This window comes from Microcaecilia unicolor, chromosome 1 (assembly GCF_901765095.1).
Source record: "Microcaecilia unicolor chromosome 1, aMicUni1.1, whole genome shotgun sequence".
NCBI lineage: Eukaryota > Metazoa > Chordata > Amphibia > Gymnophiona > Siphonopidae > Microcaecilia > Microcaecilia unicolor.
The window spans coordinates 221,296,035-221,322,886 of record NC_044031.1 but is presented as its reverse complement, the minus strand read 5'-3'; the positions used below and the strand labels follow the sequence as shown (position 1 = coordinate 221,322,886).

General features: G+C 44.3%; 1 long non-coding RNA gene across 1 annotated transcript; it reads left to right on the top strand.

Annotated features, from left to right (window-relative positions):
- The first annotated feature begins 1,358 nt into the window (after window positions 1-1,358).
- Window positions 1,359-22,703, top strand: LOC115460174. Its single transcript, XR_003940395.1, has 3 exons — window positions 1,359-1,373; window positions 11,613-11,615; window positions 22,602-22,703. It is a non-coding gene; the product is annotated as an uncharacterized LOC115460174 (long non-coding RNA).
- Window positions 22,704-26,852: the final 4,149 nt, after the last annotated feature.

Sequence of the window (26,852 nt, the reverse complement as noted above, 5' to 3'; positions counted from 1 at the left end):
CTTTATCACCCTCTTATCAGCCATCCATCTCTCCCTGTCTGTCACCCACTCATCTCTCCCTGTTTCTCACCTAACTCACCCCACCCTCTTCCTGCGAGACTGTCATTGGAATGCTTTTATGTTTCACTTATATATTCTGATATTTGTCAACATTTGCTCATTTCTGATCTGAAGAAGGGGTTCCCTTCGAAAACTAATCAAAAGATGCATTAAGTTAGCCCAATTAAAAAGGTATCATCTTCTTTTCTTTTCTGTATTTTGTTTTATTTCTATTTATTACAGAGAGAATGAAGACATCAGAATTAATACATCTCATTCAGGAAGTGTGCAATTCCAGTAGTATTTTAGAAAAAGATCTCCCAATGTGAAGGGCAATTCAGTAACTGAGTAACAGTTTTTATGCACTATTTGTGCATGTGAATGTACAGAATACTGACACTTTCATGAGGAAGTGGCAGCACAATGATTAAGCGCTATTCTTAAATGTCATAGTGCATAAATGCAAGGGGTCATTCATATGGACAGAGTATGGGAGGGGCATGGGCAGTGCTGTCATTTATATGTGTAATTTACAGTGGTGTAGCCATGGTGGGGCCTTGGGGGCCTTGGGGGCCTTGGGGGCCTTGGGGGCCTTGGGGGCCTGGGGCACCCGGGTCCCCACTTTGGGTTCAGGTATCCCCAAAACTGCAGTAACCTGAGTGGCTGGTGGATATGCCCAAGCCTTGCTAGTCAAAGAACTCCACAGCCCAAACTTCCCCTGTTGTGAGAAAGTTGGTGGCGTGCTTTCCAGCTGATAATGCTCAGTTTGTGGGCATGAACTGAGCATGCGTGAGGAGTGCCGGCATCAGCAGCCAAAAAGCACATCGCTGACTTTTTTGCATGGGGAAGGGGGTGGTTGGACCATGGAGCTTTTCAGCTGGCTTTATGTCCCCACCAGCGAAGGTGAAATTCCTAACGGGAGAGAGCAGAGAGGAATAGGTGCCAAAATGGGCTGCTGGCTATGCCCCTGGAATACACTAAATTACCCACACTATAGCCACACCTAACTGTAGTACATGCTGATGCTGGGTTATGCTAGTTTTCTAGAATGGATTCACTCACTTACAGAATTGCCCCTAGAGTCTTTTCTAAAATACATGAAGGAGTGTGTGTGTTTTTGCCTCTACCTTTAGTGGTAATAAGCCATTTTAGAAAGATACACATTGAAAAACTGAATGAAGGAACTCAGCAACTTTCATGTGTAAGTTGGTATTTTATAACTAATATGTGTTTGTTGTGAAATGACAACATGCATGATTAACTTTCACATGCAAGTTACACATGCAAGTAATTTTTCACAATCCTCTTGCAATTTAACGACTTTGAATAACTTTGTGTCGTCACCAAATTTAATTACCTCACTAGTTACTCCCATCTCTAGATCATTTATAAATATGTTAAAAAGCAGCGGTCCCAGCACAGACCCCTGGGGAACCCCACTAACTACCCTTCTCCATTGAGAATACTGACCATTTAACCCTACTCTCTGTTTTCTATCTTTTAACCAGTTTTTAATCCACAATAGAACACTACCTCCTATCCCATGACTCTCCAATTTCCTCTGGAGTCTTTCATGAGTTACTTTGTCAAATGCCTTTTGAAAATCCAGATACACAGTATCAACCGGCTCATCTTTATACACATTTGCTCACCCCTTCAAAGAAATGTAGTAGATTGGTGAGGCAAGATTTCCCTTCACTAAATCCATGTTGGAGGAAAATTTTATATACACCTGTTAGATGCCTTAGGTCAATGCAGGATTTCAGGATGATGACATCTGCCTTAGTAAAAGCCCACAGGACAATCACAAGGGATAAGGCCTTCTTTTGGCAGGCCCCAGCTCTCTGGAACAGTCTACCAAAGGGAAATTTTAAACTGTAAGAAATGTAAAGCGCTATTGAAAGCTTACTTCTTTAAGCAGGCTCTCAATCTGTAGCCCCGGGGGGGGGGGGGGGGGGGGAGGGGGTAGGAATTCTGGATTGCCAATCAGTATGCTCTCACTGTGGGGCCCTTTTACAAAGGCGTGCAAGGGTCTACACGCATCCAGCATGCACCACATTGGCATTACCACCCGACTACCGCATGCCCCGGCAGTAATTCTGAATTTGGCGTGCACCGATAACATGCAGTAGAAAATATTTAATATTTTCTACCATGTGGCGCTTACCCAGCAGTAAACGGCACTGGGTGCATGCTGCATGCCTACTGCACGGGTAGCATGTGAGACCTTACTGCTAAGTCAATGGATGGCGGTAAGGTCTCAGGCCGAAAATAGACAAGCACTGGTTTTTATTTTGCCGCACGTCCATTTTCCAGCCCTTTAAAAAAAGGCCATTTGTCCATGAAACGGTAAAAGCTGGCCCAGCATACGCCCAAAAGAAGCGCTCACACTTCCGCAGGCCACTTTTTGCTGCAGCTTAGTAAAAGGGCCCCTGTATTTATAGTATTGATCATACAGAAGAATAAATTTGATCTTGTATGTCTGAAGTAGGTCTATCCTGTTGATTTATGGAGTTCCCTTTCTTATTTGTGTTTGGGCTTGTTTTGTAAACCTCTTTGGTACAATAAGGGAAAGTGGTACATCTTGTTTTTACATCAACATAAACTTACCTATGTAAATTGAGAGCTTTTTTGAGGGGGTACTTGGGGGTACTGAGCACTGGCACCTTTTCCACTGTCTGCTAAAACTGATCCATGGTCTTCAAATGTTAATGAAAGAGCTCAGGCTCTACACACCAGTTCTGCCTTGACATAGAGTCTGTGACTGGTTGCAGGGGTCCTGGCTATTGTGGAGTGGGTCCCTCAGTGATCACCCCACCCCTGAAGGGTGACCCGGCATTTGAGTACCAGCACCTTTTTTGCTAGAAAAAAATGCACTGTAGTAAATTACACATGTATGCCTGTCATTTTGCTAACCTACACATACTGATGCGGCTAATTAACTTGAGGCTGCAATCCTTTCCTTCATTTTGGAAGAGGAAATAAGCACTAAGAAATTGAAGGGGGAAAACTCCCTTACTGCTTCTTGTAAAGGGTTGGCCTCAATGAGCCCTTTTCACAATCTATATGTGCAAGGCAGCAGCTGCAAATCCCATCACTGCTATATGGGGACATACACCAGCATTCCCATTCTGAAATGGGGCATACACATGTAGAGTTTGGTCTTGCTCAAGCCCCACCCAATCAGTGGCGTAGCCAGACAGCCAATTTTGGGTGGGCCTCAGCCCAAAGTGGGTGGGCACAAAATTTTCTCTCTGCCCCGCCCCCTTCCTCCCCCTATTCTCCACCTCTCCCCCAGCACCTCCCAACTCAAAATAGAATCAGAAACACTTTAGCTCATGAGGAAAGTGACATCCGCTATGCACATTTCTCAAGCTATCATATTTCAGTTAAGATTCAAAATAAAATAAAATGCCTTTTCTACCTTTGTTGTCTGGTCATTTTCTTTTTCCATCATTTTGATCCAGTTTCTCTTTTGAACTTTCCAATCTTTCTGCTATTTCTCCTTCAAGCAGCTGCTGTCCATTTGTCTTTTTCTCCTCTCTTGTTCCATTCCCTCACTTCACTTGCCTCTGACATATTGACCTTTCCATTTTAGCTCTTTCCTCTCTTTTTTTTTTCTTTTCTCTGTCCACCCAAATTTTATCTTAACCCCTTTTCATTTGTTTTACTTTTCAGATACCTGTCAGATTTCCATTTCCTTTCCACACACTAGTTCTCCTATTCCCCATCTCTCTATTTCCCTAGCCATCCATTCCCTTCCATCTTCAATCTATTCCTCATTACCATATTTCTTTCCCCTGTAATCACCATCTTCCTCACGTTTATTTCCTTGCCACCCCCTTGGCCTCTCCCACATGGTTCCACCTTTCCCAGTGTCTCTCTCCCTCCACCCTTCCAGCCCATCATCCGCTCCCTCTCTTCTCCCCACCCTTCACCCCCTCCCAGCATCTTCCTGTCACTTCTTTCTTTCGTCTTGCCCCCCTCTCCTGTGATCCAGTGTGGCCAGGATTTCCCCCACTCCTTCCCTAATGTCCACACACACGTCCAGAACCTCTCCCTTCCCTTCAGCCGGCTCCCCTTTGTCTTCCTCACCCCCCCCCCACACGTCCAGAACCTCTCCCTTCCCCCACACACCTCCAGAACCTCTCCCTTCCCTTCAGCCGGCTCCCCTTTGTCTTCCTCACCTCCCCCCCACACGTCCAGAACCTCTCCCTTCCCCCACACATGTCCAGAACCTCTCCCTTCCCTTCAGCCGGCTCCCCTTTGTCTTCCTCACCCCCACACATGTCCAGAACCTCTCCCTTCCCCCACACACACGTCCAGAACCTCTCCCTTCCCTTCAGCCTGCTCCCCTTTGTCTTCCTCACCCCCCACAAACGTCCAGAACCTCTCCCTTCCCCCACACACGTCCAGAACCTCTCCCTTCCCTTCAGCCGGTTCCCCTTTCTCTTCCTCACCTCCCCCCACACGTCCAAAACCTCTCCCTTCCCCCACACACGTCCAGAACCTCTCCCTTCCCTTCAGCCCGCTCCCCTGTGTCTTCCTCACCCCCCACACACACGTCCAGAACCTCGCCCTTCCCCCACACACGTCCAGAACCTCTCCCTTCCCTTCAGCCCCCTCCCCTTGCAGGGCGAGCAGACCACTGTCTTCCTCACCCTCTCCCACCCCCGCCGCAATGCTTGTATTCGACGATATCGGCGCTGCCTCCTCCTCCTCACAGTCTCTGTCTTTCCCCCCCCACCGTGGCAGTGCTTACAATTTGCTACCGGCGCTGCCTGACATCACAGACGCGGAGCCGACGACCTGCTCCAGGACCTTCCCTCTGCCGCGTGTGTTCTTCTGCCCTGCGTAAACAGGAAGTTGAATCAGCGCAGCAGAGGGAAGGCCCCGCCCCAGAGCAGAACGTTGCGCCATGTCAGTCAGCTGTCAGGCAGTGCCGGTAGCAAATCGCAAGCTGCCATGGGAGTGGGAGACGGACTCGGAGACTGTGAGGTAGAGGAGGCAGCGCCGATAGCGTTGAAGACAAGCGCTACGGCGGGGGTGGGAGAGGGTGAGGAGACACGGTGGCATCTGGGTGGGCCTGACTAAAAACTGGGTGGGCCTGGGCCCATCCAGGCCCACCCGTAGCTAGGCCCCTGCACCCAATCCAAACCCCCTTGCAATTTACACATAGAGCAGGTATACATGTGCACATGCTAGCTTTCTAAAATTGGGTTTTACATATTTATGTCATATATAAGTATAAATACCAGTATTTATATGTGTAAATCAAGAATAGGGCTTCTAAAATAAGGACCATAGGCACCTATTCAGATTATTTTTGAAAGAGATCGCTGGACATCTTCCGACACAAACCGGAAGATGGCCAGCCATCTACTGAACCCGGCCAAATCAGTATAATCGAAAGCCGATTTTGGCCGGTGCCAACTGCTTTCCATTGCGGAGCCGACAAAACCTCAAGGGGGTGTGTCAGCAGGGTACAGAAGGCAGGACGGGGGTGGGATGGGGGCGTGGTTACGAGATGGCCGGCTCTGATGAGCATTTCGACCGGCTTCACTTGGTCCATTTATTTTTTACGACCAAGCCTCAAAAAAGTGCCCCAATTGACCAGATGACCACCGGAGGGAATCGGGGCTGACCTCCCCTTACTCCTTCAGTGGTCACCAACCCCCTCCCACCCAAAACAAAAAAATTAAAAACATTTTTTTGCTAGCCTCTATGCCAGCCTCAAATGTCATACCCAGCTCCCTGACAGCAGTATGCAGGTACCTGTAGAAGTTTTTTGTAGGTGCAGTGTACTTCAGGCAGGTGGACCCAGACCCATCCCCCCTACCTGTTACACTTTTGGTGGTAAATGGGAGCCCTCCAACCCCCCCCCCCTCAAAACCCACTGTACCCAAATGTAGGTGCCCCCTTCACCCCTTAAGGCTATGGTACTGGTGTAGAGTTGTGGGGAGTGGGTTTTGTGGGGGGGATTTAGGGGCTTAGCACCCAAGGTAAGGGAGCTATGCATCTGGGAGTAATTTTAATTTTCTTTTTTAATTTTTAGAAGTGCCCCCTAGGGTGCCCGGTTGGTGTCCTGGCATGTCAGGGGGACCAGTGCACTACAAATGCTGGCTCCTTCCATGACCAAATACCTTGTATTTCGCCGGGTTTGAGATGGCTGGGCCCGGTTTCCATTATGGCCGAAAACCGAAGCCGGCCATCTCTAAACCTGGCGGTCTCAACATTTGACCTAAATGTTGAGATTTGGCCAGCACCAACCGTATTGTCGAAAGAAAAGATGGCCGACCATCTTTTTCTAAAATATGGTTTGCTCTGCCCCTTTGCAGAGCTGGCCCGAAGATGGCCAGCCATCTATTTGGCCGGCGCCATTCGATTATGCCCCTCCACGTGTCTTTATGAAATAGGCGTCTACTTGCCCTTCTCATGTAGAAGACCTGTTATAATTTTACCTTCTTAATAGCAATATTCAGTGGCTCTCTACCCCATGTACCTTGTCTACTGAAGCTTTGTCAAGCTTGTCTGGCCTTTTGCTCTGAATTAAAGCTGATATCATGGAATTTATGGTGTGATTCCTTTATCTAGTTCCAGATGTTGGAGATGCTATGAGAGCCACTGCATGTCAGGAAAGGGATAGTGAGATCAGTGAATGTAGCAAAGCAGCTCATAATAATGCCACATCGTAGTCACATGTTTTTTCTTATAAATCTTAAAGATCTTTTATATTTTCACTGTTACTTCTAAACTAATCAATCCCACTGGCATTTGATTTTACTTGTTAAAATACAGCAAGTACTTTGGAAATAATGGAACACTGAGTTAAATTCTCTCAGATGAGGTAGAAAATTGTACTGCATTTGACTGAACTATTAAATTCTTTTGCATTATGCTTGTACAGTTTAAAATGCATATATATGCATTTTAACAGTACAAATACAATGAAAACGAATTTAATAGTTAAGTCAAATGCAGTACTCAGTATTAACCTTCCACGACCTTTCAGAATTGAGGCTTGAAATGCAATGAGCCACACTGGCCAGTCCAGCTAGATAAGATTGCTACATGAATCAGTTGCATTTAGATTTCATATTACAGAGGATGTTATTTTTATTTTAATACCCCTTATAAATCACCAAGGGGTCCTTTTAGAAAGGCATGCTAGCATTTTTAGTGAGCACTAAAAATAAGCGTGTGCTAAATGCTAGAGACACCCATATATTCCTATGGGATCTCTAGTGTTTAGCGCATGCTAAAAACGCCAGCGTGCCATTGTAAAAGAGACCCCCAAGAATCTAAAATTTATTTTTTCTTTTCCTTTAATGTTCTTCTGATAAATAAAACCTCATCTAATATAGCAATGTTGCAAATTGTGAATTTTGTTCATATTAACCTTTTGTCTCTGGTATACACTGTTGGCTGTGTGTGTGTGTGTGTGTGAGAGAGAGAGAGAGAGAGAGAGAGAGAATGTTTTTTCAATTTTTTTTATTCATTGTAAAGAGGAGTCAACTAGCCTTGAGATCCCAGGGATAGCATAAAAATTGAAATTAAATAGAGCATTTAATTTAGACATTTCTGTTAATTTGTATTTGATTGGTGTGAACAAATCTTTAAACCATATCTGTTATAAATACAAGCTGTGAGTTGTTTGCACTGTGTTCTTTAATAAAAACTGTTGAAACATAAAAAAAAGAATTTTAAGGTGGATTACAGTGATAAAGGAAAGAACAATAAGACACACAATTTTTCAGGAAAACAAACAAAATACAAGCAACCCAATAAAAAAGACAATACTAAAAAAATCATAAGCATCTCTCAATTAACTAATAGGTAAATATTCAGCCGGTGGTGGTGAGTGTCTTGCTGACCATCACCGGCATTATTCCTGGATATTCATTGCAGGGTCATGTCTGGGCTTCGGCACTGAATATCCAGTTTATGCAGCGCCAGCTAACACATGGACAGTTAAGTCAATATCCAGAACTTAACTGGCTTTCGGTTGCCACATAAAGGGCTCCTTTTACTAAGAAAGGTTTTAGCGCATGCAGAGTCTCCTTTTCCACAGCAGAAAGGTGGAAAAAAGAAATTGCCATTTTGTAAGCTTGCACTTGCTGTGCTGCCATTTTGGGGGAGCACTTACTGCCACCCACTGAGGTGGCGGTAATATCTCCTGTGAATACCGCTGTACTGATAATTTCAGACAAATTCTGGCAGCGCCACAAATGCACTTGCTGGGGGTGGAACTACCGCTGGCACCCGTGTTGGACCGGTGGTAGTTCCGGGTTGCCATGTGGCAAGCCCGTTGCCATGTGGCAACTCTTTAATAAAAGGGCCCCAAAGATAGGACTGATTTTTATGAAGTCCTATTTGTGTGATTATTCTGGCTGGTTAAGTGAAAAATGTTGGCACAAAACCAACCAAATGTGGACTCTGCCCCCAGAATGCCCATAAAAGAGTCAACTTTTACTTAGATGCTGACCACTAATTTTCAGCAGCGATAACCAGTTAAATGCTCCTGAAAATTAGTGGATTGCCCCAAACAAGTGATTTAACGAGTCGGTGGCCATTTGTGGCCAGTTAAATAATTTTTTATATCAATCAGTAGGTTTTTAATGTTTCTAAAAGTCATTTAATCAGCTCCTGACCTAAGATCTTCAGGCAGCTAATTCTAGTAGCATGGAGCTTATGATGAGGGGAAGGAGGCCAGTGAAACATAATGATCTGGGCACAACATATCATTTCAACATTTTAATCCTATGGGGTCCTTTTACTAAGGTGCACTGAAACATGGCTTGCAGTAGTGTAGGCGCAAGTTTTGGGTGTGCACCAATCCATTTTTCAGCGCACCTGTAAAAAAGGCCTCTTTTAAAATTTTTGCCGAAAATGGACATGTGGCAAAATAGGTAATGACCTATGCGCGTTAAATGCCACTTTGCGCACGTCCGATACGCGTGTCCAAAAATAAAAAGTATTTTTCAGATGCGCATATCAGACATGCACCAAAAATGAAATTACCACAGGAGCTATGTGGTAGCCAGGCGGTAACTCCATTTTGGCACACGGGTGCACGTAGACGCTTACGCGGCTTAGTAAAAGGGCCCCATAGTCTGGTTCCAGACCATGGAGAATCTTAAAAACAAAAGTCAGTAATTTTAACAGTATTCTGGCTTGAATTGCTAACAAATACAATTGAACCAGGAAAGGACTATTTCTTCTCCATCTATGATCACCCAGAATAATCTAGCTACAAGTTTTCCAGAAATCCATAAATAAACTATAATATGGTAATGAAAGGGTTGAAGAATAATAGCTTGCATTAATTCTTTCAAATTATTTCCTAATTAAAAAAAGATTTGCTTTATTTATGCAAGATGAAAGTTATGCTAACTACTGTGTCTACCTGTTTCTGTGTGGTAAGTGCTGAATCTAGAGTGACAGTCAAAACCTTCAAAGGTTTAACAAGCAGAATTCTGTTACCAGAAAAACAAGGATTTTCCTTTGGTTATATGTTGTCCAAATCACCCAATATACCAAGTTTGTTTTCTCAAGGATAATTCTCAAAAGATTCATCATCACCCACATTTCAGCCAGAGCTGGATTTAAGATTTTGATATCCATAGACAAGACTGGAAGCAGATCCCAGATAGTGAGGAGTAATGGTGGGGTGGCGGGGGGTGGAGATCCCAAAGACGAAAAAGCCAAAAGATGAACCTAAAGAGGCCATAGTGGTGTCTCTTCGAAGCAGCACGTAGGCATGGCTCTTAAGTAGGGGGAGCAGGCTGCTCCTTGGCCTAGACATTTGGCACCCTAAATATTTAGCACCCTAGCCAGTTGCTATGTTGCTTATACATAAATCTGGGTCTGGCTTCAACTAATATAAAGCAAGATCATAGAGTATGACATAGGCTGGGGCTCATTTTCAAAGCACTTAGACTTACAAAGTTTCATAGGTTACCATGAGGGGCATTTTCGAAAGAAACGTCTAAGTGTGAATTTGGACGTTTTACAAAGACGTCCAAATTCAGAGGCAGGGTGAAGGTCATTTTCGGAAAAGATGGACGTCCATCTTTTCTGTTTGAAAATACCATGGATGTCCTTGGAGTTGGACGTTTTTTGATTTGGACATCTTTGATTTTCGGCCATTTTTGAAAACAAAGACGTCCAAGTCTAAAACATCCAAATTCAAGCCATTTGGACGTGGGAGGAGCCAGCATTTTTAGTAGACTGGTCCCCCTGACACGCCAGGACAGCAATCGGGCACCCTAGGGGGCACTGCAGTGGAGTTCATAAAATGCTCCCAGGTATACAGCTCCCTTACCTTGTGTGCTGTGCCCCCCAAAACCCCTACAAAACCCACTACCCCCAACTGTACACCACTACCATAGCCCTTACAGGTGAAGGGGGGCACTTATATGTGGGTACAGAGGGTTTCTGGTGGGCTTTGGAGGGCTCACTGTTTCCTCCACAAGTGTAACAGGTGGGTAGGGGGGGTATAAGCCTGGGCCCACCTCTCTGAAGTGCACTGCACCTACTACTAAACTACTCCAGGGACCTGCTTTCGCTGTCATGGACCTGAGTATGACATCTGAGGCTGGCAAGTAGTATTTTTAATCATGTGTTTTAAGGGTGGGAGGGGGTTAGTGACCACTGGGGGAGTAAGTGGAGGTCATCCCCGATTCCCTCCACTTGTCATCTGGCCATTTCAGGCATGTTTTTGTGCCTTATTCGTAATAAAAACAGGTCTAGCTGAAAACGTCCAAGTATTAGTCCCAGACATCTTTGCTTTGTTCCAATATGGCTCAAAGACATCCAAGTCTTAGGAACACCCAAGTCTCGCCTCAAACACGCCTACGATATGCCCCCTTGAGATTTGGACGCCCTTGCGAGGGACTTCTGAGAAAGACATCCAAAATGTGAATTCGATTATACCGATTTGGACGTCCATCTCTTTTGAAAATGAGCCATCATGTAACTTTGTAAATCTTAGTGCTTTGAAAATACACAGGGTATCCTAAAAAGAAATTATCAGTAAAATAACATCATCATCATAGGAAAAAAATTATAATACCTAACTCCAGTAGCTTTTAGGCAAATGAGCGTAAAAGGATATTAAAGTATATTGTAAATCGTAGAGAGCCCTGGGGAACTCTGCATCTCATCCTTCACGAGATACATAACACATTTCCTCTACATTATCCTGAAAGATCTGCTACTTAGAAATTCAGAGAACCCCTGAAGAACTAGAACAGCAATGCCTAAATGAAGATTGTGATCTACAAAATCAAAAGCAGGGGATACTTCAATGTGCACAGCAATAGCCTGACCTCCCTTATCCGATATAAGATGCAGCTCGAAATAATAAAGATGCAAGTAAGGTTTCTGTGCTACAAAGCTGTGGAAACCAGACAGATTCTTCTGCCTCACACAAGCCCAGCAAAGCTGGTTATCATCATTCACCAGAAAGAGACTTTAACCCTTAGTGCCATCTATTCTTTAATATAAATAATAAACAGTCACTTACAGAATTGAAGAATACTGCACCAAGGTTTCTCCACACAAAGAGAGAGCCTGTTTAAACTCTACCCTTCAGATCAAGGGATCTGGGTTCAGTTGCTGGAACACTGGTAAATAAATGTAGGAGGCAAATCGGTATAAATGAATAAATGTCTCTGTATATAGTGAAAAACAATGCTGTCCCTAGGAGAAAAGAAGAGGAGAAAATAAGCTGACTGGCAGAGCTGAGATAAGGCACCTTTTTACTTTCTTCACAACACACACACACACAAGCCAGGAAGCTATCAACAGAAACTCAAAGCATGGGTCACCCGCAATGTTGCCAGGTGGAAAATTTTTTTCCCACCCAAACCAGCCTAAATCCAGCCCAAAACCCGCCCAAACTCAAACCCCGCCCCCGACACCCCCACCCCCGCGTCATCACCCCCACCCCCGCCGTAATCAACCCCGCCCCCGCCGTCATCGGCCCCGCCTCCCACGTAATCAGCCCCGCCTCCCCGTCATCAGCCCCGCCCAGAACGTCATCGGCCCCGCCCAAAATGTCACTAACCCCGCCCCCACGGCTGAAGAAACTGCCAAAAAAAACGCCCAAAAAACAAAAAGAAGCCCAAAAAACCGCAACCCGCCGCGGGCAAAAATTTCCCGCAGCGGGTCGCGGAAAACCGCCCAATTGGGCGGTAAAACCGCCCACCTGGCAATACTGGTCACCCGGAGCCAATGAGCAAGGTATGTGTGATAGGAAACACAGGCAGGCCAATAGGAAACTGCATGTGTTAAGGGCACAGTGATGTCATTGAAGCAACATCAAATAAGTCTCTGCCAGTATTTCTTTAACAGGAAAGAACAGGACACATATGGAAAGCTAACCTATCAGACACCTGTGATTGCATGGAAAGGTTCACATGCAGGGATTAGCTGCAAAGATTAGGACTTTAAATTGGGCATAGATTTTGTTTAAAAATACCACCGTGGAAGACCAGATCAGAAGTATGCCGCATATTAATAAAGATGGAAAGAAGAACAAATGACAGACAACATGGTTAAAAGGTGAAATGCATGAGGCTATTAGAGTTAAAACAACATCTTTCAAAAAATGGAAAAAGGATCCCAATTAAGAAAATAAGAAGCAACATGAGCACTGACGAGTTAAATGCAAAGCACTGATTTAAAAAAAGGCTAAAAGAATATGAAGAGAAACTTGTCACAGAAGCAAAAACTCATAGTAATAACTTTATCATGTACATCAGAAGCAGAAAGCCTGTGAAGGGCATTCAGGAAGAACAAGGTCATAGCAGAGAGACTGAATAAATTCTTTGTTTTGGTCTTTACTGAAAAAGATGCAGAGACTTTTCAAGGTTGATGATGCAGATGAACTAAAAGAAATTTGGGTGAACCTGGAAGACATACTGAGCAAAATCAACAAATAAAAGAGTAGTAAATCACCTGGATTGGATAATATGCACTCCAGGATATCAAAAGAACTCAGACATGAAATTGTTGATCTGCTGTTAGTAATCTGTAACGAACTGTTAAAATCATCCATAGTACCTGAAGATTGGAGGGTGGTCAATGTAACACCAATTTTTAAAAAGGGTTCCAGGGGTGATCCAGGAAATTACAGACCGGTATGCCTAACTTCAGTGAATACATAAACAAACACCTCAAATATTGTGTTTAATTCTGGTCGCCGCATCTCAAAAAGGATATAGTGGAATTAGAAAAGGTATAGAGAAGGGCGACGAAAATGATAAAGGGGATGGGACGACTTCCCTATGAGGAAAGCCTGAAGCATCTAGGACTCTTCAGCTTGGAGAAAAGACGGCTGAGGGGAGATATGATAGAGGTCTATAAAATAATGAGTGGAGTGGAACGGGTAGACATGAATCGTTTGTTTACTCTTTCCAAAAATACTAGGACTAGGGGACATGAAATGAAGCTACAAAGTACTAAATTTAATACAAATTGGAGAAAATGTTTCTTCACTCAATGTGTAATTAAACTCTGGAATTCGTTGCCAGAGAATGTGGTAAAGGTGGTTAGCTTAGCAGGGTTTAAAAAAGGTCTGGACGGCTTCCTAAAAGAAAAGTTCATAGACCATTATTAAATTGACTTGGGGAAGATCCGCTGCTATTTCTGTGATAAGCAGCATAAAATGTATGAACCTTTTCAGGATCTTGCCAGGTATTTGTGACCTGGATTGGCTGGGTTTGATGGACCTTTGGTCTGTCCCAGTGTGGCAATTCTTATGTACTTATGTAATGGTTTAATGGGACAGAGTTAACATGGATTCAGTCATGCCTCACCATTTTGCTTCATTTCTTTGAAGGCATGAATAAACATGAGGATAAAGGTCAGCCGTTTGATGTAGTGTATCAAGATTTTCAGAAAGCTTTTAACAAAGCCCTTTATGAGATACTCCTGAGAAAATTAAAAATCCATAGGATAGAAGGCAATATTCTGTTCTGGATTAGGCCTTAATGGATAGAAAATCGAGGATAGGGTTAAATGACCATGAGGAGCATTTTTGATATTGCATCTATGTCTGACTTTGGACGTTTTGATGTAACAACCAAATTTGAATAGGAAATAGGCCATTTTCAAAACAGCAAGACTTCTATCTTTTTTTTTTTAATGAATGGCCACATGTTAGATGTTTTTGTGCTCTATGTGTTTATCTTTTTGGTCCATTTTCAAAAAAGAAAAAAAAAGTGAAAAATGCACAAAATCAAGCTATTGTGATGTAGGAGGAACCAACATTCGCAGCAGACTAGCCACTCAGACATCCCAGGAGAGCAGTGAGGCACCCTGGCCTAGGGGGCGCTGCAGTGAACTTCACATAAAAGGTCCCAGGTACACATCTCACCATTTCCTCCTTATATTGTATGGTGAGCCCTCCAAAATTCACCAAAAACCCACTGTAAGAAAATTGGAACGGACACTGCAGAAGGGCTGCGGGTTATGCTCCTAACGAAGCACTGGTGAAACAGGGGCTCTCTGTAGAGCGTACCCAGTAGCGCAAGCCACAAATGAGATAAGTGCCTTTTGCTCCTCTAAATAGAGAAATCGATAAGGGATATTGGAAACATGATATAAAATGTGTATAACATATTTAGAAATCCAATTTATGAAGAGGTTTTTGACTCATAAAGAAGCTCGCCAGAAGTTCACATTCAAGAAATTGATTTTCAAACAGTGAATTCTGTGCAGCGAGGCATTCACATTGAAAAAAAACAGATGAGAGTGCCGAGCATCTGAAGTCTTTTTTCCTCTATATAAATAATGTAGTAGAAGCATATTTGAGAATATCACTTGCTATGTGTAGATATTAGAATTGGATTCTCTAGCAAGTACCAATTATTTTGTTATATTTGTACCCCATGCTTTCTCACTCATGGTAGGCTCAATGCTGTGGGCAATGGAGGGTTAAGTGATTTGCCCAGAGTCACAAGGAGCTGCCTGTGCAGGGAATCAAACTCAGCTTTTCAGGACCAAAGTCCACCACCCTAACCACTAGGCCACTCCTCCATTATTATCGATAATCGTCTGCAAAATAGGTTTTGAAAATAGCGATTTGGAGGTTTTGAGAAGAAATATGTCCAAATGCTGATTTATGACACTTTTTGGATGTTTTTCTGTTTTGAAAATGATCCCTCATGTCTCTCAGTGGAGGAGGTGAACAATGGAGTGCCCCAAGGATCTGTACCAGGACAGATCCATACGATATTTATAAATGATCTGGAAATCGGAACAAGTGTGGTAATTGAATTTGCAGATGACATTCAAAGGTGTTATAACACATCCAGACTGTGAAACATTGCAGGAAGACCTGGACATCCAAAAGGAAGATGAAATTTAATGTGGACAAATGTAAAGTGATGCACATTGGGAACGATAATCCAAATCATAGTTACCTGATGCTAGGAGCCACCTTAGTTGTTAGCACCTAAGAAAAAGATCTAGGTGTCATTGTAGACAATACTTTAAAATCTTTTGCTCAGTATGCAGCGGCAGCCAAAAATGCTAACAGGATGCTTGGAATTATTAGGAAAGTGATGCAAAATAAGACCAAGAATATCATAATGCCTCTGTATCACTCCATGGTGTGACCTCACCTTGAGTATTGCATTCAATTCTGGTCACTGTATCTGAAAAAAAGATATAGCGGAATTAGAAAAGGTTCAAAGAAGGGCAACCAAAATGATAAAGGGGATGGAACTTCTATGATATAAGGAAAGGCTAAAGAGGTTAGGGCTCTTCAGCTTGGAAAAGAGATGGCTGAGGGAGGATATGATAGAGGTCTATAAAATCCTGAGTGGTGTAGAACAAGTAGATGTGAATCATTTTTTTACTCTTTCAAAATGTACAAAGACTAGGGGGACACTTAATTAAGATACATGGTAAATACTTTCAAAATATATAGGAATAAATGAGAGGCTGGGAGGGGAAGGTATGAGAGAAAGAGGACAATAGGGGAGTTCATATATAGTTCAATAAGGGGAGGGTTACGAACAGAGAGGGGGGAAAGGGGGGAAATTTAAAAATTATAGAACGTAAATAACTCGTTGGGTAATACGACTGTTATATGATATTTAGTTGTATATTGAGTTGATTGATTTTTATCATATGCTGACTTTTCAATAAAGTGTTGAAACATAAAATATTGTAAAGAGTATGTAGGACAGGCCCCAAAGGAACCCTGGGATAGGCCAGAATACCCCCGTTATAGGCAGGCATTCCCCAGGAAAAAACTAGAAATAAAGAACTACAGCTCCCAGCATGCCCTAAGGGAGCCTGGGGATAAGAGAAATGAGGTGCATTCCCAGGAGTCTCCAGAGGAGGGTTGCAGGGGAAGGAGTAAGGCTGATTCTCCAACCTGGTGGAAGAGGTGGTGGAACAGGTGGGTGGAGAAAGAAGAGACACCAAAGAGCTTTAATGAAAGAAAGGGTGAGCAGCTGGGAGAAGGGCGGGGCGAGGAGAATATGGATTGGGCTCCTGAGGAGAGAGAGGCAGAGAGTGAGCCTTGCCCTATGGAGTTGACTGAATCGGAGAACACCCTGGAAGAGCCGATGTACTTTTCAGCTCTGGCTCAGCGAAAGCCAAGGAAGTAGCGGGGCCAAGCCGGGTCAGGCGGGAGGAAGTCAGGTAGGAGTATGACTGACCAAGAGGGTGGGACCCTAGGCTTTGAGCCCGCGCAAAGCCATTACTGTGTGTTTTGAAAGCTTGGCTAGAACTGAACTGTGTTCTGAAAGCCCGGCTAAACTGAGCTGTGTTTTTGAAAGCTTGGCTAGAACTGAACTGTGTTTTGAAAGCTTGGCTAGAACTGAACTGTGTTTTGGAAAGCCTGGCTAAACTGAGCTGTGCTTGGAAAGCTTGGCTAAAATTGAACTGTGTTTTGAAAGCCAAGCTGGACTGAGCTGTGTTTTTTTTTATTTTATTTGCTGCTACTCTTCCCCAGGAGGGAGGGAGAGGCAGCAGCTGTGGAACCCTGGACTGGGAAACTAACCGGATTGAGAAAGGTGAATGATAACTGTGCTTTGTTTTGTGTTTTGGTGCATGAAACTGAGGGAAGGAGGGAAGCCCCTCCTAGGCAATAAAAAGCTTCATTGTTCTGAGGAAAAAAGGAGCAGTTTTGGAAGGTGTTCTTCAGGTTGTGGAGAGCTGCAACCGCTGAGGGAAGAGGATCCGCTTTACAATATATAGGAATAAATATTTTTTATCTCAATGAATAGTTAAGCTCTGGAACTCATTGCAGTAGGATGTGGTTATAGCGGTTAGCATATATGGATTTAAAAAACATTTGGACAAGCTCCTGGGGGAAAAGTCCATAGTCTGCTTTTGAAATAGACATAGGAAATTGGAAAATTTCATTGACTGTGTAAGGATTTATACAAAGATGCCAATGATAACACATAATAGATATTTCATTAACTGTTTGATGAAACTGTTGGAGGAGTGGCCTAGTGGTTAGGGTGGTGGACTTTGGTCCTGAGGAACTGAGTTTGATTCCCGGCACAGGCAGCTCCTTGTGACTCTGGGCAAGTCACTTAACTCTCCATTGCCTGCCATGAGTGGGAAAGTGCGGGGTACAAATGTAACTAAAATAAATATGGATGAGGTTGCTATGGCTCTTCTGAATGTTACTCAAGTTGAGAAGTAGTTAAAGCGATGAGTTCCCAAGTTATTTCCAGAAACAATTCTGGTAGCAAGGACAGCTATTCTTGGATCAATTTCAGGGTCCACAAACTGAAAATATTTCTGAGTGTGTATGATTAGGTTTTAAAAGGAAGCCTGGCCCAGTTAATAATGTCTGTGTCAGTCGGGATATCAGATGGCTTCCATGGAATGGTCTACTGGGTTTTCGTCAGTGAGCTGTTCAGGTCTGGTTGATTTCCAGATGCATTTTACTCTGTTGCTTACATATACGTAGAACCTTCTGCTCTAGTTGTATATTTATTTATTTATTTATTATTACATTTGTACCCCGCGCTTTCCCACTCAAAGCAGGTTCAATGCGGCATACATAATAATATATAGCCCAGCACTATGTTGCTGTCAGTGCAGAATTCAAGTGCATCAGGTTGAATGTCCCTTTCACTCAGTATAAGCTCTGCAATCTCCAGTGGCATACCGAGGGTGGGACGGTGGGGGCGGTCCACCCCGGTGCACGCTGCAGGAAGGGTGCAGGGAGCAGCCACACAGCTAATGGCTCTGACGGTTCCCTGCTGTTACTTCCTGTTCTGAGGCAGAGGGAGCAGGGAACTGGTGGAGCCGACAGCTGTTCAGCTGCTCCCAGTGCCCCAGCAGGTAAGAAGAATGCACCCGGAGGGGGGGGGGGAGCTTGGAGGCAGTGCCATAGCGAGGGCTAATGGCACCTGGGGCGGGTCACTGCTGCGCACCCCCCCCCCGGGTGCAGCATGGTGCGACCCCACCCTCTTCAGCGCACCCCCCCCCCCGGAGTGCAACCCCTCCCCCGGACCGCATTCTTACCTGCAGGAGGGCCGATCCACCCCGATTGCACGTCACTCGGAGCTGCATCGGCCCCGCTGGTTCCCTGCTCTCTGTGCCCCGGAACAGGAAGTAACCTGTTCCGGGGCAGAGAGAGCAGGGAACCAGTGGGGCCGGCACCCCCCGAGCGCGTGCACCCAGGGCGGACCGCCCCTCCCACCCCCCCTTCCTACACCACTGCTTGGAGGTGATACACTGGGGGGGGGGGGGGGTGTCGTGGTGCACCCGGGAGTGGAGGGATAACGCTGCACCAGGGGGAGGGGTGCAGTGACGATTCGCCCGGGTGGCAGCTGACCAAGGAACACCACTGGCAATCTCTACTGCTAGTATCACTCCACATAACTGAAGACTTGAATTGGTGCGATTAGGTTATGGAGCTAACTTAGCCCTGCTAAAGATAAATCCCACATGGGGCAATGCCTTCTGAATCTATTATTTTCAGATAGGCTACTGTGGCTATTGCCTTTACTAATGGGACTATTCAAGGGTTTATAGAAAATATTTCCAAATTCCCATTCTTGTCTTCTTTCCTGAAATAATGGAGCATCCCGATCACTTGCATTTGATGAATGTTCTCTTAATAAGGATCTTCCTTGTATGGTAACTGGAGCCATGAATACTAGTGGGTCATATAGAGTATTCACCATTGAAAAACACTTCAATGAGTATATGGTTTCTCTTGATTTGAGTACCCACAATAGGCAGAAAAAAAGAGATCAAAAATTGATAACTCAATCCAAAATAAGGTCTCTCAAAACGACCCAAAGTAAGGAATTATCCAAGTTTGTTATCAGAAAGTTCCCAAAGGGACATTAAAAATTTAGTACAAATTACATCTCAAAATTCAAAATTTGCACAAATACAAAAGGACACTATCCAGAATATTTTTAAAACATATTAAATCCTGTTTGGGTCCAATTATGAAAAACATGTATCCAATATTCAAATATATGTTTCAGAAACAAAACAATTATAGATAAACCACTCAATGTTCAGATATATATTGCAAAGAAATCCATCCAAATATTTTATAAACTTATTAAGCATTGAAATTTAAATTCATTGAGCACTGAAATTTAAAGTGCCTTCAAACTGTCAATCCTAGTGCAAATTATGCATGATCATTAGGATCTCTCTTCCCGAGTTGATGGGAGTACTAGCATTGCCTGTGTTCTAGTCATCATTTCTTCTTTCCTCACCATACAGGGGGCAAGGTGGGAAAACAGCAACAGAAGTACAGGGCATAGGCCAGGACCAATGAGCAAAGGGTCTGTGTGACAGGAAGCTAAGACAGGCCAAATGAAATGAGTCTCTGCCAGTACTTCTGTGATTAAAGGAAATAGGACACATATGGGAAGCTAACCCATCAGACTCCTGTGGTTGCAGGAATAGGTTCTCATGCAAGGAGCTAATAACCTCCTATCAGAGTGCAGGTTATAGAATTAAGCAGGGAAAATCTCACATAGCCTCAGACTGTAAGTACAATTCAAACAAATATAAACATGGACACACGGCAGTGGGGTCAGAACAGAGATGGATCTAAATCATAAGTAGCCAAATAGCTTGTTGAGAGAAGCAACCACTCCTTCTAATAATTTGACAAGAAAATAAAAACAGACTATTGGCCAGTAGCTAGACCATTTTGCTTCAGATCTGAGCAGTCAGAAGGCAATTTTATAAATTTTGTCTCCACTTCGGTGCCACAATGCTCTGCAGTGAAAGCCTATTCTATAACGGCATTGGCCACCCAGATTCCATTATAGAATACTAGTGCAGCCTGATATTAGGGTACTTTGCATTTACATGACTTCAGTTTTACCAACCATAGAGCTAGCATAAGCGCAGTCATGTAAATCTGGCAGGAACACATGCAACCTACACTATGGGCCAGATTCTATTTAAGGCGTCTAAAAAATCAGCGCGGTCCTAAAACAACATGCCTCCATTTACACCGACAAAAATGTGGCGTAAATTCTTGCGCGTAGATTTACATGCACTGGGCCATTTTCTATAACTAGGCCCATGGAAAGGCCATTTCCCCACCCATAACCATGCATCTTGTGAACTGCGTGCATTAGAATTTAGGCACAGCTCATTACAGAATGCACTTAGCGAGTTGTGCACATAAATTCTAATTATTGCCAATTAGTGCTCATTATTGTTTGTTAGGTGCTATTATCAATGATGATTAGCTTGTTAAGCCAATTAAGTTACGTGTGTTGTTAGGGAATACGCTTAGATATCAGCGAGGAATGCTAGGCGCGTTATATAGAATCTGGCAGTATATTTGTAAGTGGGAGCACCACCCATTGCCCACCATGCTCTAGCCAAGTGTTCACCCCCCTTTATAGAATGGCACATAGGCATCCTTCTAGCACTTACACATGCAAAAGTGCTAGTATTCGGTAAATTTACATGCACATAGAGCCTGTAAGTGCAGGTGTCCAGTTATAGAATTGTTCTTTTAGGGGATAATATTTAGCCAGCAGCGATAAGCGGCTTGTAAGCTGCTTCCAGGCATGAGCAGGGCCACTGAGAAGGGGGGGAAGGGGGGCAAAATTCCCCAGGGCCTGGCCTTCAAGGGGGGCCCAGTGTCTGCCTGGTGCTAGCATGGCTCTCCTGCTCCTGTGTGCCGCAGAGCAGAATTATCACATTAACTCTGCTCTGCCAGCCACAGATCCTTCTTCCTGCTACATCCCACCTCAAGCAAGTAAGCAGGCCCAGAGGAGGGGGAGAACATGGGCCTGGAGGGGCAGCACAAAGGCCCGGTGGGTGTTTGCCCTGGGCCTGGATTGTCTTTTGGCAACCCTGGGCATGAGCTGACCTAACCCCAGATATTCATTATTGGGGCATGCTTGGCTCCTGGCACTGAATATTTAGGTATGACCGCTGACCTGGAAGTTAACCAGGCTCTGGCTGATATTCAGCTATTTGCTATCCTAACTTTATGCACTTACCTAGCCAGTTAGCACACCAAACAGTAGCGCCACTAACCGCTCAAGTTGGTGTACCGCCCTAACTCTGCCCCGACCTGCCCCTAATCTTGCTACTTAGGGGATGGTCAGTTAGCAGAATAAAGTTCAAATCTATTCATTACTAATGTAGCAATGACCTTATAAAGATGGCTCCTCTACGAGGTTCTGACTCAAACCTCTTACATTTCGAAAAGATACCATTTGAACGTATTTATAAAAAAATAGCTGACTTTTTCATAGGTGGGAATGCCATGCAGATGCACTTTTTTTTACCACAGAATACGGATTCCAAAATTATTGTGGTGATTCGAAACTACTAAATCAATTCCACATCTGATATTGGCCATATACCTATTTGTATCAGTGACACTAAAGATCCCAACAGGATGAGATGGACACAGTTGATTGGTACTTAAGATTTCCCTTTCCAAATAAATTTATAAGAAATTTATAAGTTACCATTGTTTCCTCCCCAGAAACATGATCCACTTCATGAACTGGGTTCTAATCCAAAATTTAGCTCTAGTATCTACAAAGTAGAGGACATTTTTCTATTTATTGGAAATTATGGCTTCATCCTAATCCCTCTTAGGCCACAAAGGAAACCACAATACATAGTAACATAGTAGATGATGGCAGAGAAAGACCTGTACGGTCCATCCAGTCTGTCCAACAAGATAAACTCATATGTGCTACTTTATTTGTATACCTGACCTTGATTTGTATCTGCCATTTTCAGGGCACAGACCATAGAAGCCTGCCCAGCACTAGCCCCGCCTCCCAACCACCAGCCCCGCCTCCCACCACCGACTCTGCCACCCAATCTCCGCTAAGCTTCTGAGGATCCATTCCTTCTGAACAATGAATAGCTATTCAGGCAGGTTGGCAAATGAACATGTTTGGCACTAAAAACTTAAGCAGAAGCTGTACATAAGGCTGAGCAGGGGTAAATAATGCAACAATAAACATTTCGAGGACCTTCTACTGTAGCTTAGTGTGTACTAATGGAATTTGCACGTGCTAAGCGCTAAGACTTCCAAAGATATAAAATGGACGTCTTAGCATTGAGGGGTCCTTTTACTAAGCTGCAGTAAAAAGTGGCCAGCAATAGTGCGGGCGCATGTTTTTGGCGTGCACCAGGCCAGTTTTTACTGCGTCTGGAAAATAGGGCTTTATTTTAATGGGACAGGAAAAGGCCATGCAGTAAAACTGAAACCAGCACATGCCTAAAACCAGCCTGAACCCTTAACACCACCCATTGATCTAGCGGTAATGGCTCACATGCTACATGTGCGTTGACCGGTTGGCATGCGCCAACTGCCAATTATTACCAGAAATGCCACATGCGGTAGGTAGGAAATAAATAAATAAATCATCCAGGCGGTATGGGCACGCAGCAAATCTAAAATTACCGCCAGGGGGCATGGTAGCCAGGCAGTAGTCTCATTTTAGCATGCGCTGCATGTGCATAGAGCATAACGTGCCTTTGTAAAAGTGCTCCTCAGTACGCTAATTCCGTTAGTTTGTGTTAAACTTTAGTAAAAGGGCACCTTAATAAGGCATTTCAAGCATACTTTGCTCCGTCCTATGGAAAGTATGAGCTATCTTATTTCTTTATACATAATCTTATTATCCCTGCTTGGACATGCAAAATCACTCTGATCATATAGGTGTCCTAGAGAAACAGCAAATGCATGCAAAAACCATCATATTAATAAATATTCCATCTTTTCACCAAATATGCTATGGACATATCAGTAGCTCCTTATTCATTGTTATGGGCCCATCTCTCTGGAATAATCTCCTATCTACGTACTGAACCATCCCTGCAAAAATGTATGGCATATCTTAAGACCTATTTCTATGAAAAAAAGCTACAATCTTGAGGGGAAATGAAAGACCCAAAGTCTCTGATACTACCGTATTTTTCGGACTATAAGACGCACTGGACCATAAGACGCACCTAGGTTTTAGAGGAGGGAAATAGGAAAAAAAAATTCGGACTATAAGACGCACCTTTTTCCTCCTCTAAAACCTAGGTGCTCCGGTGCATCTTGTCCGAATCCCTCCCTCCGAGTTCAGGGAATCCCTCCCTCCCTCCCGCCCCACCGAGTTCCGAGATCCCCTGCCCTCCCTCCCTCTGAGGTCTAAAAGTAATTTTACCTAGTGGGCTGCAGCGAAAAGCATGCAGGCTCAGGACGTCACTCTTCCCTTCTGTCTCTCTCAGCTTTGGTCCCGCTTTCATTTCCTGTTTGAGGGCAGGACCAGAGAGCTGAGAGCAAGGTTGCCAGGTGGGCGGTTTTACCGCCCAATTGGGCGGGTTTTCGCCAGCGGCGGCGGGAAAATTTCACCGGCCGCGGGATGCGGTATTTTGGGCGGTTTTCCCGTCGCCGCTGTGCGAGTTCGGCGTTTTTTTCTGGGGCTTCTATTGGTCCAATTCGGTCCAATAGAAGCTTTTCCGGGGCTTCTATTGGTCCAAATTGGACCAATAGAAGCCTTTCAGGGGTGGGGCTGACGTCAGGGATGACGTAGGGGGCGGGGCTAGTGACGTGGGAGGCGGGGTTAGTGACATGGGAGGCGGGGTTAGTGACGTGGGAGGCAGGGTTAGTGACGCGGAGGCGGGTTAGGTGATGCGGGGGGGCAGGGTTAGTGACGCGGGGGCGGGGTTCGGTGATGCGGAAGACGGGGATTGGCTACGGGCGGTTTTTGGGCGGGTTTACGGCTGTTTCGGGCTGGGAAAATTTTTCACAGCTGGCAACCCTGGCTGAGAGAGACAGAAGGGAAGAGTGATGTCCTGAGCCTGCTTGCTTTTTACTGCAGCCCCGACTAGGTAAAATTACTTTTAGACCTCAGAGGGCGGGACCAGAGAGCTGAGAGAGACAGAAGGGAAGAGTGATGTGCTGAGCCTGCATGCTTTTCGCTTCAGCCCCGACTAGGTAAAATTACTTTTAGACCTCAGAGGGAGGGCAGAGGAAGGGAGGGCGATCCCGGAACTCGGCAGGAGGGAGGGCGGCCTGCTAAATTTCTCTACCTTCGGACTATAAGACGCACCCCCCATTTTCCTCCCAAATTTTGGGGGGAGAAAAGTGCGTCTTATAGTCTGAAAAATACGGTATATTGTACAGTACAGCTCATTGCTCCACTCTGTTTTTTTATTCTACCCTATTTGAACTTCATTTCCAACTTTGAACTTATTTTTATTATTAACCGCTTACCTGATACTGTGATAGGTGGTATATCAAGTAAATGAACCTGGAACCTTGACATATGGAGAAGAAGCTCAAACTGCTTTTCCACTTGTTTCATCTCATGCTTACTGGCTTTTACAATCATTTATGTCATTGCCTTCAATTTTCTCTGCATTATTCTTTTTAACATCTATCAATTCTAATCCAATCTAATAGATAGCTTGCAGAGTCGCAAAATTCCTAAAACAGGTCCTAAGGGGTCTTTTACTAATCCACAGTAGTAGTTTTTAGCTCGCTGTAGAAATCAGCTGGTGGAAAATGCCAAGATGCCCATAGGAATATAATGGGCGTCTCTGTGTTTACCGCCAGCTGATTTCTATCGCAAGCTAAAAATGCTACAATCAGTTATTAAAAGACCCCCGTAAGTGACTTACAAAATAAGAAGCTTGAAACAGAATGCAACGCCTTACAACTTAATATTAAAAATATAATTTATAACTATAAAACAAAAAGAGAAAAAAAAGAAAAGAAAATTTACAGTCAAACAAATAAAAATGTTTTCAACCTTTTGCGAAATAACAGATAATTTTGGATCCATCTAATAAAATCTGCTAAGGCATTCCAAATAGCAACAGCTTGAGAAGTAAACAGAATTAAATATACACTTATAACGAACACCCTTAATAGCCGGATATCTAAGTAATAGTTGGTCTCAGAGACAAAGAGGGGCATAATCGAACGGGGTGCCCAAGTTTTCCTGAGGGCGTCCTCGCAGGATGTCCCCGCAAAGGGGTGGGGAAAACCCATATTATCGAAACAAGATGGACGGCCATCTTTCATTTCGATAATACGGTTGGGGACACCCAAATCTCAACATTTAGGTCAACCTTAGAGATGGTCGACATAAATGTTGAGATGGTCGACCTTAGAGATGGTCATCCCCGGTTTTCAGCGATAATGGAAACCGAGGACGCCCATCTCAAAAATGACCAAATATAACTCTTTGGTTGTGGAAGGAGCCAACATTCGTAGTGCACTGGTCCCCCTGACATGCCAGGACACCAACCGGGCACCCTAGGGGGCACTGCAGTGGACTAACTGATGCACTAACTGAATGGAAAAAGCCCTTCCATTATCGATCCCTTAGCAATTCGGAAAGGAATGGGCACGCATGAAGGAAATTACTACTACTACTATTACTACTATTAAACATTTCTATAGCGCTACTGGACTTACGCAGCACTGTACAAATCAACATGAAAAAGACAGTCCCTGCTCAACAGAGCTTACAATCTAAATTGGACAGACGAACAGACAGCTAGGGGTGGGGAAATTGCAGTGGTAGGGGTGATAAGTGAGGGTGTTGAGTAAGAGAGTCATGGTTAGGAGTCGAAAGCAGTAGCAAAGAGGTGGACTTTAAGCCTAGACTTGAAGACAGCCAGAGACTGAGCCTGACGTACTGGCTCAGGGAGTCTATTCCAGGCATAGGGAGCAGCGAGATAGAAGGAACGGAGCCGGGAGTTAGCAGTGGGGGAGAAGGGGGAACGACAGGAGACATTTACCCAGCGAACGGAGTTCACTGGGTAAATGAGCTCATTTGCACACGATTTCCTTCCTAAGGAGGGGAAGCCATTGCAGAGCAGCCAAGTATTATGCATGGCTGCTCTGCACATGCCAAAAATGGCTTCATACATGCAGACAAGCTGCGTGTATAATAGCCGTCTACAACCTTAAATAAATTGCCATCTACAACCTTAGAAAAATGTAAGTCCAGGTGAAAACATCCAAGTGCTTGTCAGGGATGTTTTTTTTGAGTATGGGTGAAGGATGTCCTTTGCTATGCCTCTGTCCCTGTGAGGGCAGTTGAGGAAGTCCAAAGTGTGGGTGTTTCTGTGAGAAGGATGTCTATGCCTTTGCTATGCCTCTCACATCTCCTTTATTTGCTTGGATTTTGGATCACAAGTAGCAGCAGTGGGATTTGAACCAGCTACCTCTGCATTGGAAGACCAGTGTTCCACTCCTCCACTCGACCACTCCTCCACTCCACTCCACTCCACTCCACACCCTTGAAATTTGGCTGTCCCTGTGTGTGTGTGTGTGGGGGGGGGGCATTCAGGACATCCAA